The sequence below is a fragment of the Gallinula chloropus genome (assembly GCF_964237585.1).
Source record: "Gallinula chloropus genome assembly, chromosome: 2".
Lineage (NCBI taxonomy): Eukaryota > Metazoa > Chordata > Aves > Gruiformes > Rallidae > Gallinula > Gallinula chloropus.
The window spans coordinates 56,849,973-56,862,562 of record NC_140086.1 but is presented as its reverse complement, the minus strand read 5'-3'; the positions used below and the strand labels follow the sequence as shown (position 1 = coordinate 56,862,562).

The window sequence follows — 12,590 nt, the reverse complement described above, 5'->3', positions numbered from 1 at the left end:
CGATGCGCCGCAGCCGCCGCTGTCACTCCGCGCCCCGGCACCGCCCCGAGGGGAGCGGGGCGGAGGGAGGTGGCCCAGCGGCTGCCGCGATCAATGGGGAAGGCGGGCTGGAGCGCAGCGCCTGGCTGCTGGGCGCTGACTTTAGGTGAGCCCCGGAGGCGGAGAAGGGAGGGGAGGGTGTCACGGAGAAGAGCGGCGAGGCCGCGCCGCAGCGCGGAGGGCAGGATGTGGCGGGGAGCCCGCCGGTCCAGCCTGCCTCGCTCCGCCGCCATCGCCGTGACCGTGGCCCGGCCGGGAGCGCCGCCTGACATGGCGCCGCGGCCGTCACCGCCGGCCGGGCCGGACCCCCTCAGCCCGGGGCTGGGGCGTTGTTGTTCCCTCCGAAATAACGAGGCGTCGTTCCCTCAGGCCCGAGCGGCCCCTCAGGGGTCCCGCTGCCCTTGCCTCCGCAGCGCTGCCTGCAGGAGCGGCCTGTCAGCCGATGCCGGCAGGCCCGAGGCCTGACGGTGTGTCGGAGGCGAAGCGCGATCCCGGGGAACGGGGAGGCCGTCGGCGTTACCGAGGCTCTGGGGGGGGGAAAAAGCTGGTGGCCGGCATCGACCACCTCAGGAATGAAAGGGAGAAATGTGGGAAAAGCGGCCTCCGGAGTGGAAAGGCAGTTCAGGTTTTTAATTCCAGCAGCGTGTTGGTGCTGGGGAATTGAAGGGCACGGTAACAACTGCATTGCCCGTTAGATTTTTCGCTTCGCACGACACTTTGGGTTTGTCAGGCACGAGAAGAAGGGAGTTAAGAACCTGCTGTTCGGGAGCCCTGTAAGCCACACTGCTGTGCCTGTGAGTCCGCAGAGCGGCGGGCAGCCGAGCCGTTCCAGACCCGCCTCATGGAGTAAGGGGTGGCCCTTCGATCAGTGTAGTACGTGCTTATGCAATAGTGAAACCAGCCTGTGATGCTTCGAACAGGGAGTAAGTGCTGGGGACATGCACTGTATCTGCAGAAGTGAGGCTTTTCCAGATTACTTCTCATGCACATTTGGCGCTTAATTGGATACAAGAGAGTCCAGAGATTGAGTCTGTCAGTGAAAAAGGCATTAAATACATGAAATGCGTTACTGTCTGTCAACACCCGTTTTGTGGTTGAGGGTTTCATTTCCAGTAATCTTTCGGGGCTAGAATAGAGATGCTTGAGTGGTGACCATGTCTGCATTATGAAAATGACATAATGCTGCACTTACGACCTCTGATGTGAGCATGAAATTAATTGTTAATTTTCTAAATTTAATTGGCTTGGGTATTCTATACAGCTTAACAGACCCTTAGTCTAGATCTGTTTTCTTTTGTTGTTTATCTTGTAGGACAGATGACTTTGCGATGAGAGGAATGTCATACTCCTGTCATATGTAGTTAAAAAAATAACAGACACTTTTAAAAGTAAATGGCTTGGACTTTTTCCTTCTAGAATGCGTGACAAAAACTTCGTGGTGTGTAGTGCAAGCGTTCAGCTTCATTCTTGGAACTTTCAAGCTGCACTGTGGCAGTGGGTACCACAAAGACAGCAAGGCTGTCAGTCTACTTAGCAAAACATTTTCCAGTTGCCATTTTGAATCAGAAAAAATCCCTAGTAACAAAGCCTGAGAAGGTGAATTAACTAACATGTGAAGTTTAAAAGTTTGTTTAAAAGTATGAAATGATGAAATTTAATTTGAAGAACTCCCCACCAAATGTTTCTTGATCCTTCTACTGACTGACTATTCTAAGTCACTCGTTTCCTCTGACTGCGTATCTACTTTGCCCTTGCTTAAGATGAGTGTAATTAAGTGCAGTAACCCTACAAACATGTAATATAATTTGGAACAGTGTGAAGCAGAATTCCTCTGGATTCTCCCTTAATATCAGCTTCCTCCAGGTTTGAGAAGTTTGTGCTTTTTATTGATGCTGTGCCTAGCATAACTTGAGGTGTATTTGGGACTTTCCCTAGAGAGTTTCTGTGCTGGGACAGATGGACAAATGTATTTCCTGGAGAGTTGTGTGCACCGGTGAGATGTAATAAAAACAGCTAAAGCTTTGGTAAATAAGAAAAGCTACAGCTCACCACAGCTTTGCATTCTAGGAAGCGTCTCAGACCATGATAAAAGTGTTTTCTGTGGTTTTCCTTAAAAGATTAAGTTTTAGTTATTGAATGGGCCAACAGGAAAACGGTCTACACCTTTTGCTGAGAAAGGCTGCATACTGTTCTGATGCAGAGCAGATGGTTTCCTCCCTTCTGTCTCAGGTCTGTGGCAAAGCCTGGAGATTTGTTGTGATTAGGCTGCCACAGGGGCATTTGAAAGGTCTATTTTACTCATGTTTTAAAAACAGGGCAGTGTGAATGGTAGTGTAGTGGGCAGGATGCAGAAATATCCATCCACAGTGAAGGTAATTGTGGAAAATCCCCACCACAGAGAAATACTGTTGCAAACGGGAGAAGTGCTCTCCTCAGTATTTTTTTCTAAGCAGGAATGCACCCTCTTTCTAAGTAATGCCTGAGTGGCATTTGGAAAATAAACAACTCCATCTGGCTCAGTAAAAATTTCCCTAACCTCCTCTTCATTCTGGTGGTAGCATATTAATGAAAGGATCACCGAAGGCTGAATTTGAGAGGCTAAAATCTCACCTGAGTGGACCCAGGTGTTTTACAGGTTCAGTACAGCTGCGTGGCTCATGCAGGTAGGAGATTTAAAACAGAACTAAAAGGCCAGGAAAGAATACTTCTTAGAAAATCAATGTCTGCAGCTGGGATTTTAAGAGCCTTCAAAATACTTTGCAAAAAAAATACAGCTGCCCATGAGGCCTGTAAACAGATGGCAATATGTCTAGTCTGTGACAATTGTTTTCTTACTACTGTTGTGAAGATTTTTCAAGTCGTCTTCAAGGTTCCTCCTGTGAGCTGCTGGGTGGTTTTGAACGGCCATTCACCTCCAGGCAGGTCAAGACTGCTCTCTGCCTTGCTGGATCAGACTCTCAGCTCATCTTTCATAACTGCCAAGGTCTTTCATAACCTCTGATCTTTCATAACGCCAGGCGCTAGCCAGTTCCTCTCACTTGCCTTTCGTAACCTACACACACACACACCCCACGTGTTTAATCTCATCCACTTGGAACAGGCCCATCCTGGATGAACCTGAAATGCTGGTGTTTCTTGGGTGCTTCATCTGTCTGATTCCTGAGCCCTGAACAGATTAGTGTAGCCTGAGCCAGCCAACGCTTGGCAGAGGGGAAAACCTGTTCCTTCTGACCTCAGAGCAGAAAACAGAGTGTAGTCGTAGATTCCCTTCTCTCCCAGGGTGTGAATCCCAAGTCGATTCAGGTGAGGCTCAGCTGGAGGGGGTAGTCCCTTTCACTCCCCCTCCTAAACTGCTGTGCAGCGGCCATCGGCGCTGCTGCTCTGCCTGCCGCCCAGAGATCCCTGTTGTGATCTGCTTGGCTTGTGGCACAAAGCTCAGGGTCAGTCAGAGGGGAAGCTGCTGCTGCTGAAATGGGTTTAATTACGCCTCAGCCGACAGCTTGCCATTCTCTTCTGTGGCAGTAATTGCACGCTGCAAGTGATGTAATAAAATGGGTTGTAGTTTTTTGCAGAGGGAGGGTGACCCCTCTGTAGCTATCCAGCCATTGACGTGGATTCCGCGGATGTCTTCCAGGGTGCATCCTTGTCACTTCACGGGTTTGATGGATGATCTCTTAATGTGGAATTAAATGGGAGAACAAGTGGCTAACAGCTTTAATAAAAACAGAGGTGGGGGGGGGGGAAGAAAAGAGAAAGGAAGTAATCTTTTGGAATTATTAGCCTGAGTGTGAAAGAGCATTTCCTCAGCGTGACAGTCAGAGGCTTGCTGCGCTGTTATTAAAGCACTTCAGTGGGAGCCCATGCGGATGGTCTTTTTACACAGCATAGGATTATATTGGATTAGTCATATAAAATTGTTGTTTACTGTCTCTAGCCCTGGAGCTTTCATCAGTACCTCACGAAAAATGGATTTTGAGTCTGCCTTTGAGAGGTAGCCCAGATGACAAGCTTTTTGTTTGTGCAAACTACTACGATATCATAGTAGTTTAGTGCAATGGTAATGTTGCAGTGATAGATTTTATAGCTGATAAAAGAGGATGTTTGGCCCAGATATTTGTTTTGCCTTTTGAGCATACAAGAAGGGAAGGTAAATCGGAGGGAGGTGCTCTCTCTTCTTGCTGGACTCCCTAGAAGAGCTGTGTTGATCTCACTTCTGCTTCATTAGAGGCAAATAGGAATTACTAACATGGGCACCGTTTTTCATAATGCTTGCTAATGACTCATTAATGACATAATGCTTGATTAATGCACCGTTCTAAATGGTGCCTTAGATGTTTCTTGTGTTCCTTTTCTGTCATGCAGACTCATATTCTGATTACCTTTCTTCTCTACTTCCAGAAGGCCCAGGGATTGCTGCTTGGACGCCCTCTGCATTTTCCCTCCAGCCACAAACTAACACAAAGATAGTCTCAAACATTCAGTACAGGTGTCATAGCTACTGTGGGGGTTGCTTAATGTGGAAATGAAATGAGATTTCTGGCTTCAAGATCTGGCAGACAGCTCTACTGATATAATGGCAGTGTTTTCTGGAGTTTTTAGACTGGCTCTGTCATCCTAAGAAGTTTTCCCTTTCAGGAGGTATGGCTGCGAGAGCTTTCCTGGGGTGCAAGTCCTTTGATTCTCCACCAAGATGTTTTTCTTCTCTGGAGGGAGTTCTGTGGACAAGGTAATAAAGTCCCAAGCTGCTACTCTTTTTTCCTAGACCATGTCTGTAGGTGTAAAATAATATGTGGTAAAGGTCTTTTTCCCTGGCCTTGAAGGAGAAGCAGCAGACTGTCTGCCACGTGCATGCCAGCATCGTTTTTTGAACATTATGCACTGAAACTGCTAAAAATAATACACTGCTACCACTTGGAACACAAACTTGCATTATAACCAGATGTTTTTGTCACTGAAGGTGATAGAGAACATCTGTCTGTGCTGTGGCAGGGATCCCTGTAGCCTAATTTGGTTTAACCTTAATTTTGGTTTACTTCTGTTTGGTTTTGTCAGCTTTGAGATTCTTACATATTATGAGGAAAGATTTCTTGTTTCTAATTCTGCAGTCATCTTAAATCCAATCAGGTCTTAGTGCTTTTTTGTCTTAATATGCAGGAAATGTTCATGTTTTGAACTGAATTCTGAACATTTGTGTTTAGCTGTCTTCTGTGCTTGTACCAGGGCTCAGGAAAGCCAGAATGCTTCTCCCTGTTTCAGGGAAGGCTCTTGCACATAAGTGTGATTTATTCCTTCCAGACCCAAGCTCAAAACAAGAGGGAGAAAACTCTTTTTTCCAGGTTGCCTATTTTGTTTGTGGTTATTCCATGATTTTTCAGCTGGTAAGATTGGCAGCACTTAATGGGTCAAGGAAGAAGGACTGCATGAGCTTTGCTGTCTTCTGTCCTGAAAGGGACTCTGGAGTCATTGCTGACACAGGTGGTGGATGGAATACAAGGGAGATTCATTTGGGGCAGCTGAAATTTTTAGGTGTTTTTACAGGGATGTGTAGATTTTTACAGGAGAATTTGAATTCTTGAAAATTCTCATGAGGATTGTATATTTCTGAGGGTTGAAAGGACACACACTGCTCTGTAATCTGTGGGGGGGAAAAAGGCTACACTTGGGAGTTATTGTAGCATATGTACTAGTTCATCAAGTAATTCCATGCTCATATATTTTCTGACAACTCAATTAATTTGGTGCACATGTAGCTGAAAAAAAGTGCTATGGGTCACATTCCTGCTGTTTGGCAGTGAGAAGCAGGCTCAGCACTGCTGGAATCGATGATATTTTTATTTGTGTGTGTGAGCATGAAATCTGTCTCTGTTCATACCAAGCTGAGTTAGAAACAAAAATGCAAGGAAAAAAGAATGTGTTCAGCAAACCAGCTGAATCACAGTGTACTGAAATGTTTCTGCTTTGCAGTGCAAAATAAGTATCTTAGTGGCATTTCATACATTTATTTTTTTAAATAATATTCTGTTAGTATCTCTGGAAAATTAACCTGTTCCCTAATCAAGTACACAAAAGTCTTTTTATTGCTTGTATAAACTGTGTTTTGTATATACATGCAGGTTAACATTATCTTTTGATTTTTGGATGCTTCAAAATCTGATGTCCAGTGCTGCTCACCCTTGGCCCATTTTTACAGATCTATCAAGAGTCTCTAATTTGGAAGAATAAATGCTCATTTTGAAGTGGAGACACTCAAAATCAGTGACCACCTTTTAAAATGTTTGGTTGGAGTGCATGATAAAACCTAGAAGAACTTCAGCTGTAGCTTTTTCCAAGAGTTTGAAGATACAAGTAGGTTCTTTTGCTGTTACTTGGATCAGCACTTGTTTGGTAGAATCTGAATTTTACACAAACCCTTGCAGGTCTGGCTGCATAGTGGAGAAACCTGGCTGTCGTGTGTTTCTGCCATCTATCTTTGATTCCCCTGCCAGGCATGGAAAAGCAGGACAGAGGGAGGCTGTGCAGCTCGGTTTCTAGGTCAGAAACTGGGAATTCTTGTGTCCTTTTTAGGTCTGTTGGATCATTTCCCAACTTCTCTGCGTGTCGTTTTCCAGCCTGTAGGATACAGAAGATGTTCTACTGGTAACAGTTTTAGAGTTCTGAAAATACTGGGGTCTTAGAAAGCGTGCCTAGCTGCTGCATTGCTGTTTTTGTGAGTTGAATCTGGCTAGATGCCAGGTGCCCACCAAGCCACTCTGTCACTCCCCTCCTCAGCTGGACAGTGAGGGGGGGGAAAAGTAGATGGGGAAAAAAACCCTCATATATCAAGTTAAAGGGAGTTTAATAAAGCAAAAGCCAAAGGCTGCTTGTGGAGGCAAAGGGAAAACAAAAGAGTTATTCTTTACTTCCCATGAGCAGGTGATGTCTGGCCACTTCCCGGGCAGCAGGGCTTTAGAACGTGTAGCAGTTGCTCTGGAAGGCAAACATTGCAAATAATTAATGCTGTGCCACCCCCTTCCCTGGCTGTTATTGCTGAGCAGACATCATATGGTGTAATATTCCCTTGGTCAGCCTGGGTCAGCTGTCCTGGCTGTGTCCCATCACAGGATCTTGCCCACTCCCAGCCTGCTGCTGAGGGGGGGATGTTGGAGCCTTGGTGCTGTGCCAGTGCTGCTCAGCAGTAACCAAACCCTGGTGTGTTACCAGCACCTTGCTGGCTACCAGAGCACAGCACAGTGCTGTGAGGGCTCCGTGGGGAAAATTAACTCCATCCCAGCCAGATTACAACATCCCATTACCGTTGTTGTCTCTGGGGTAAGCAGGAGAGCTGCAGTGTGCCCACAACTAGTTGTGTTTGTAGAAGAGCTAGGGAAACAGGGTGTGCAGATTTCACACCTGAGAATAACTCAGGACATACTGCAGGCTTGTTTTTTCTGCTACATCTGACCTGTCTAGGTGGTTGTCCAAGTGCTGCCCTTTCCATGCCAGCTCTAGTTTCTCCAGAAGCCCTGAATTAATCCATCTGTGTTTCCTCCTCTGTTTGTTTTACTGCTCCACCCAAGCACCTGGCCACCCCAGGAAGGGCAGTCATTGCAAGCCTTGCACATTCTTTATAAAGCACCGTTTCTCTATACTCAGGTGGCCTTGCCTTCTACATGGTATTATGCAATTCTGACTACTGCTGACATTCCCAATATTGTGGAAAAAGTTGTTTTCCTACTCATACTGCTTACAGTGAGATACTGGTATGTAGGGTATGCTGGGTTCCAGTGTGCTGATCCTTCTCCACCACACAGTCTTATGCTACAGGTCTCCTTTGTCACTTGAAAAATTATTTCTGAAGTAGTCATTTTACGAAGTTTTGCAACATATCAGAGCTGCTGTTCTGTCAGAGCATGTTCTCTTCTAGATTAATAACATAAAATCACTTAAATATTGGCCTAGAGGGGGCTTTAGAATGATCTTTTTGTCTACTTGCTGTATGTATGCCAGTATGCTGTGCTTATTAGACATATCTGTATCCAAAGTCATGTCTGATCATTCTCCGACCCATTTAACTAGAACTTAAAACCTCTAGTGAGGGAGAACTATGTGTATTTTTCTTCTTTGATATTAAGAAAGTTTTCCCTGTTATCCAGACGAAATAATCTCTTCTGGAAAGTAAGTTTATTTCTGTTCATCCTCCTCTAGATGAAATGTAAAACAATTACTACCATCCTTTACAATAACCAAAGATAAAGTCACTTAAAAATTACTCTTGGCAGTTTCTGTTTTCTGGACTAAACACACACAGAGGGTTATTTCAGCCCTTCCTGGTGTAATTTCTGTTTTCTAGACTCTCATTGAGATCCTGAGGATTGTGTTTGTGCTGGATAAAACAGAGTAGAACAGAATAATCACCTCTCAGGGTATTATTGCTGTTCCATCTGAAAACGGGATCAGCCAGCACTGCTGACTGGTATTAGACCTCCCAGATTTCTTTTATTTTTAAATTTTATTTTTTTATTGCTGCTGCAGCTAGTTACATCCAGCTGTACTTTTATCAAGAAGTGGCTTCCTAGCTTTCATACCATGAACTACTGCTAATTTATTCAATGTCAGTTGCTGATTAAAGTAACAGTTTTGTTGCCAAACCCTTTATGGACAAGGTGGCTCGTCACTGGCCCTAAGAAATAGCAGTGCTGTGTGGCTGTGGCTGCAGTTACAGAACCCATACAGAAGTCTTCACAGACAGGATTTCTGGCGGCAGTTAGCAGCACGGGCACCGTGTTCCCTCACAGCTCGGTTCTCACGTGTGTTCAGCTCAGCACAGCAGCTTTGGCCTTGCACTGTCAACCCTGTGAGAAGTGCAGGGAGTTGGCTGGATGGCTGATGGGCTGATGGTGGAGGAGGAGAGATGCTGGGGTCCTGCCTTGGAGCTAGAGGTGCATGACACCTCCCTTTTTCTGATTACATCTCCGGTTCCCACTTGCAGTTTAATGTAACCTGAGTGTCTTGTACAATGTTTTAGGGAAGTTGTAGACTCACAGTAGGCAGTACTGAGCTGCTGTCGTGTCCCCATCTCTTCCCAGGAGTGAATGGTTCCTCACAAAAGTTGCCAGGCTCTGCCATCAGGTGTGCAGGGCAGTCAAGATGGAGCATTAGGTGGCATCTGGCAACATTTTATAGCAAAAAAAAAAAAAAGAGATGGCAACATGTTGCCATAAGTAGCAAGAGAGGAAACACTTTATGAAAAGACAGGAGATGGAAAGAACAAAAAAAGACATTTTAGAATAAGCTAGAGAATGAGAGGGAAGAAGGAAAGGTTTTGAACTGCCTGTAACAAAGGCTACTGAGACCAGCAGGTAGTATTTGCTGCTGTGGGTCAGTCTTGCCATGATGGGTGATTTTACAGCTGGCAAGTGCCTTTGCATGGTATGTTGCCTGTAAGGCTCAGTCCTGAGGGTGTAATGATTTGTCCCATCTGTGCGCCCCCCCTCCAGCCACGGCCTGCCAAAAATACATCCAGAATCCAGAGGCGAACCCCAGCAAGCAGTAGCAATGCCAAGTAGCACAAACACCGAGGGTCCAGCCCCCGCAGGTGGCCCCGATACCAGGCACGCTGCTCTCGCTGGCCTTGGTGGGCGTTACGGCCTGTGCCCTGCCGCCTGCGGTGACGGGAGCTGCAGAGCGCGCATCGCGTAGAGGTGCATAAGGCGGTGTGCGCGGCTGCGCCAACCTGCCTGCCCAGGCGCTCGCCGCGGGTCCCAGGAAAGGCGAATAAAGCCAATGACGGTTTCCAAGAGACAAGCGGAGACTGGGGGGGGGGGGCTTTTCGCGGGCTGCGGAGGGCGAGGGCCACAGCCCCCCGACAGCTGCCTGCGGAGCCCGCGCAGCAGGGCCAGGAGACCCGCCGTCTGGCTGCGGTGCCGGCCGGCTGGAGCCGCCGTGCGAGCCCTTCCCAGCCGCGGCAGTGACCACCCGGGGGCGCTCGCTGCTGCGCCGGGCCCCGCCGGCTCGGCACCGCGGCCAGGCGGCTCCGAGCGCGGGGAGGAGACCTGCCCGGCAGCCGCTCCCGCTCGCCCCGGCGCCGCCTGGAGCGGCCGGAGCTCCGTTTGCTGACGTTTCCCTGGCAACGGGGTGTTCCAGTGTGTGGCTTGGGCCCTTGACCCGCTGCGGTCGCTCGTTTATGACGTCCGCAGTTAGGCCCCTATCAGGATGGGCTTTGGTAGCAAAGGCGCCCGCTTGAGAGAGCTGCGGAGCGAGTGGTGGCGACAGGCAGGGAATGGGGCAGCCAGGCGGGGGCCTTCCGCGGCGCGGTCCTCTCGGGGCGGCGGGTGCGTTCGAAAGAGGCCGGGAGCGGCCTCTGGCCTCTCCCGGCGGGTCCTGCCTGGGGCCTGGCTCCCGGCGCCATGGCCCTGCCCTCCCTCCACAAGTGCATTCAAGTGAGTGGGATCCCTCCCGGCCGCCCGGGGCACGCCTCGCCTCTCCGGAGTCTCGCGGGAGGCCTCTCCGCCTCGGCCCGGTCTGGTAGAGAGCGCCCGGGACCCCGTGGGCGCGGCGGCTCTCGGTGCCGCCTGGTTTGCCGTTACTCTGGGGGCAGAGCTCACGCTTGTAGCAGCTTGTGGCGTCTCCCTTCTCTTGGCTTGAGTATCGGCCGGTAGCATCAGTGATGTGTAATAGCCTGTAGGCTCGGGCACCACAGTCGCATTTGGTGCGTTTCAGTGATGTTTGCGACTGGTGAGGTTTGGCAAACACTCAGGCAAGAAATTCTGTTACCGTGGCTGTAGTTGTCGGCTTTGGTGACATGAAACGAACCAACAAATAAATACAAGCTTAGGTGCAGACCTGCAGTTTATGACTGAAAACTCGTATGTTGTGATTTATTCTTTAAAATATAAAACCTGTTTTCCTTCTTGTTCACCAAAGAATTCTGAACATACATTAGAAGCCTTTTATATATACATTAAAGAGGCTGTGTTTTAGTCAGTTTTTCATAAAGTTTGGAGCTAATTATTTTTCCTGCCATTTTCCTATGTACATTCATATAGTTCAAGGTAAATGTCATAAGATTTTTGGGAGAGAATTTTAAGTTGAAATGTTATCAGCTCAACTAATACTTGATCTGAAAAAAATCGGTTGATTTTTATTTTTTCATTCTCTTCCTTTTCAGCTCAGTGATGAAAATGAACAATTAGTCAAGAAGTTGAAAAAACTACACATAAAAAATAAGGATCTAGAAAGGAATATGAGTCAGATCCAAGAAAAACTGCATCTGCAGCAGTTGATGCATGACTATGTCACAAGCAGAGAGTAAGGATTGTCAAAAATTTTGTGTCAAAAGAAATGCAGTGTTTTAGGACTTGTGCCTTGTTCTAAAGACGAATTAGGCCTCACCCACAGTGCGTATTTTGAGGGGCTGCCTGTGAACTGGTTGGAGGGGAATAGTGAATGCTGGAGCTGTGTAAAGGAACAAAGGATGGCTGGGACAATGTGGACAAAATTCATTGTTGGAGTGAAAGAAACAGTTTTAATATCTGTAATACCCCAGCGTAGCCAGCATGCTGCCTCTGACTGACTGTGAAGAGTTTTAGACTGTTTTGCCATAAAACAGTAGTAAGATAGTTAAATTGCACCAAGGTTGTTGAAAAAATTTGGAAACTATGACCACAGGCCCTGAAAAACTGTAGTGCTGATGTTTTGAAGGGTGTCCTGCCAGGATTTAAACACCTGTTTGCAAAAATGGTCATGCTTGGGTATGTTTATGATCCTGCATGTAAGCCTCTAGTGTCAGATCAAACTGAAAAGTAGTTTAGCCTTTTCTAGATGCTTTTTTGATCCAGTTGAAATTGTAAAATCTAATTTCATTAAGCTGTTGTGTTTGGTTTTATTTTTTTTTTCCAATTAAGTGTTCAAGTTCAAACAGAAACCCATTCATGGCATAAGGATCTTAATCGAGAGAGTGACAGTGTCAGGTGAGTTCTTCAAAATTGGTTCTTCACAGAATTAAACTTTCTTCCCTCTAAGGTCGAACATGTTGTTTATGGTTACGTCAGTTGAATTTTTGTTAACTGTTATGGAAGCAACTTCCAGCCTATAGAATAGTGAGAAGTAATTTCAAAATTTTAAAGGAGATAGTAAATCTTAGATTAACCTTTAAACTTGTGCTAAACAAAGAACAAAATTAATTAAACAAAATTAAGAAAAATAGAATAGGCTATGGAGGCTCCTACATGTGTGTGCACATGTGATTTTTTTTGGTAGATTTTAAACTTAGAATTATGTAATTTCATTTTATATTTTGTAGGAGCTTTCTTAGCTTGTTTTTGTAGCTCAGTTTTATGTGTATGTAAAATGTATAGGTTAGTACTGTTTTCAGAATAAGCCACACAAGTGATAATACTTTTCAGTCTAATTGATTTTAGAAGTGAGCTATTACTGTAGTTTGCCAGGTAATGCTAGAAACAAACTCTTGTAGCAGCTCTTTTCGATACGAGAGATACACCTTTGCTTTAAGGAAGCGAGCTGGTACCCTACCTAAAATGTTGGTCTGTCCCTCCATGACTTAGTTTTGAAAT

General features: G+C 46.4%; 2 long non-coding RNA genes across 4 annotated transcripts in view; both read left to right on the top strand.

Annotated features, from left to right (window-relative positions):
* Nucleotides 1-64: 64 nt before the first annotated feature.
* Nucleotides 65-12,590, top strand: part of LOC311205687 — a 23,595-nt gene continuing 11,069 nt past the window's right edge. Inside the window, exons 1-3 of one of the 3 annotated variants that reach the window (XR_014618173.1) lie at nt 65-145; nt 4,675-4,765; nt 6,230-6,292. This is a non-coding gene — a long non-coding RNA (uncharacterized lncRNA). Of the gene's footprint in view, nt 146-4,674; nt 4,766-6,152; nt 6,293-12,590 lie in introns of those variants that run through there. The other 2 variants (XR_014618174.1, XR_014618172.1) reach the window with 2 other exon arrangements.
* Nucleotides 11,242-12,590, top strand: part of LOC311189288 — a 2,686-nt gene continuing 1,337 nt past the window's right edge. Inside the window, exons 1-2 of the long non-coding RNA XR_014617161.1 lie at nt 11,242-11,325; nt 11,922-11,987. This is a non-coding gene — a long non-coding RNA (uncharacterized lncRNA). The remainder of the gene's footprint in view (nt 11,326-11,921; nt 11,988-12,590) is intronic.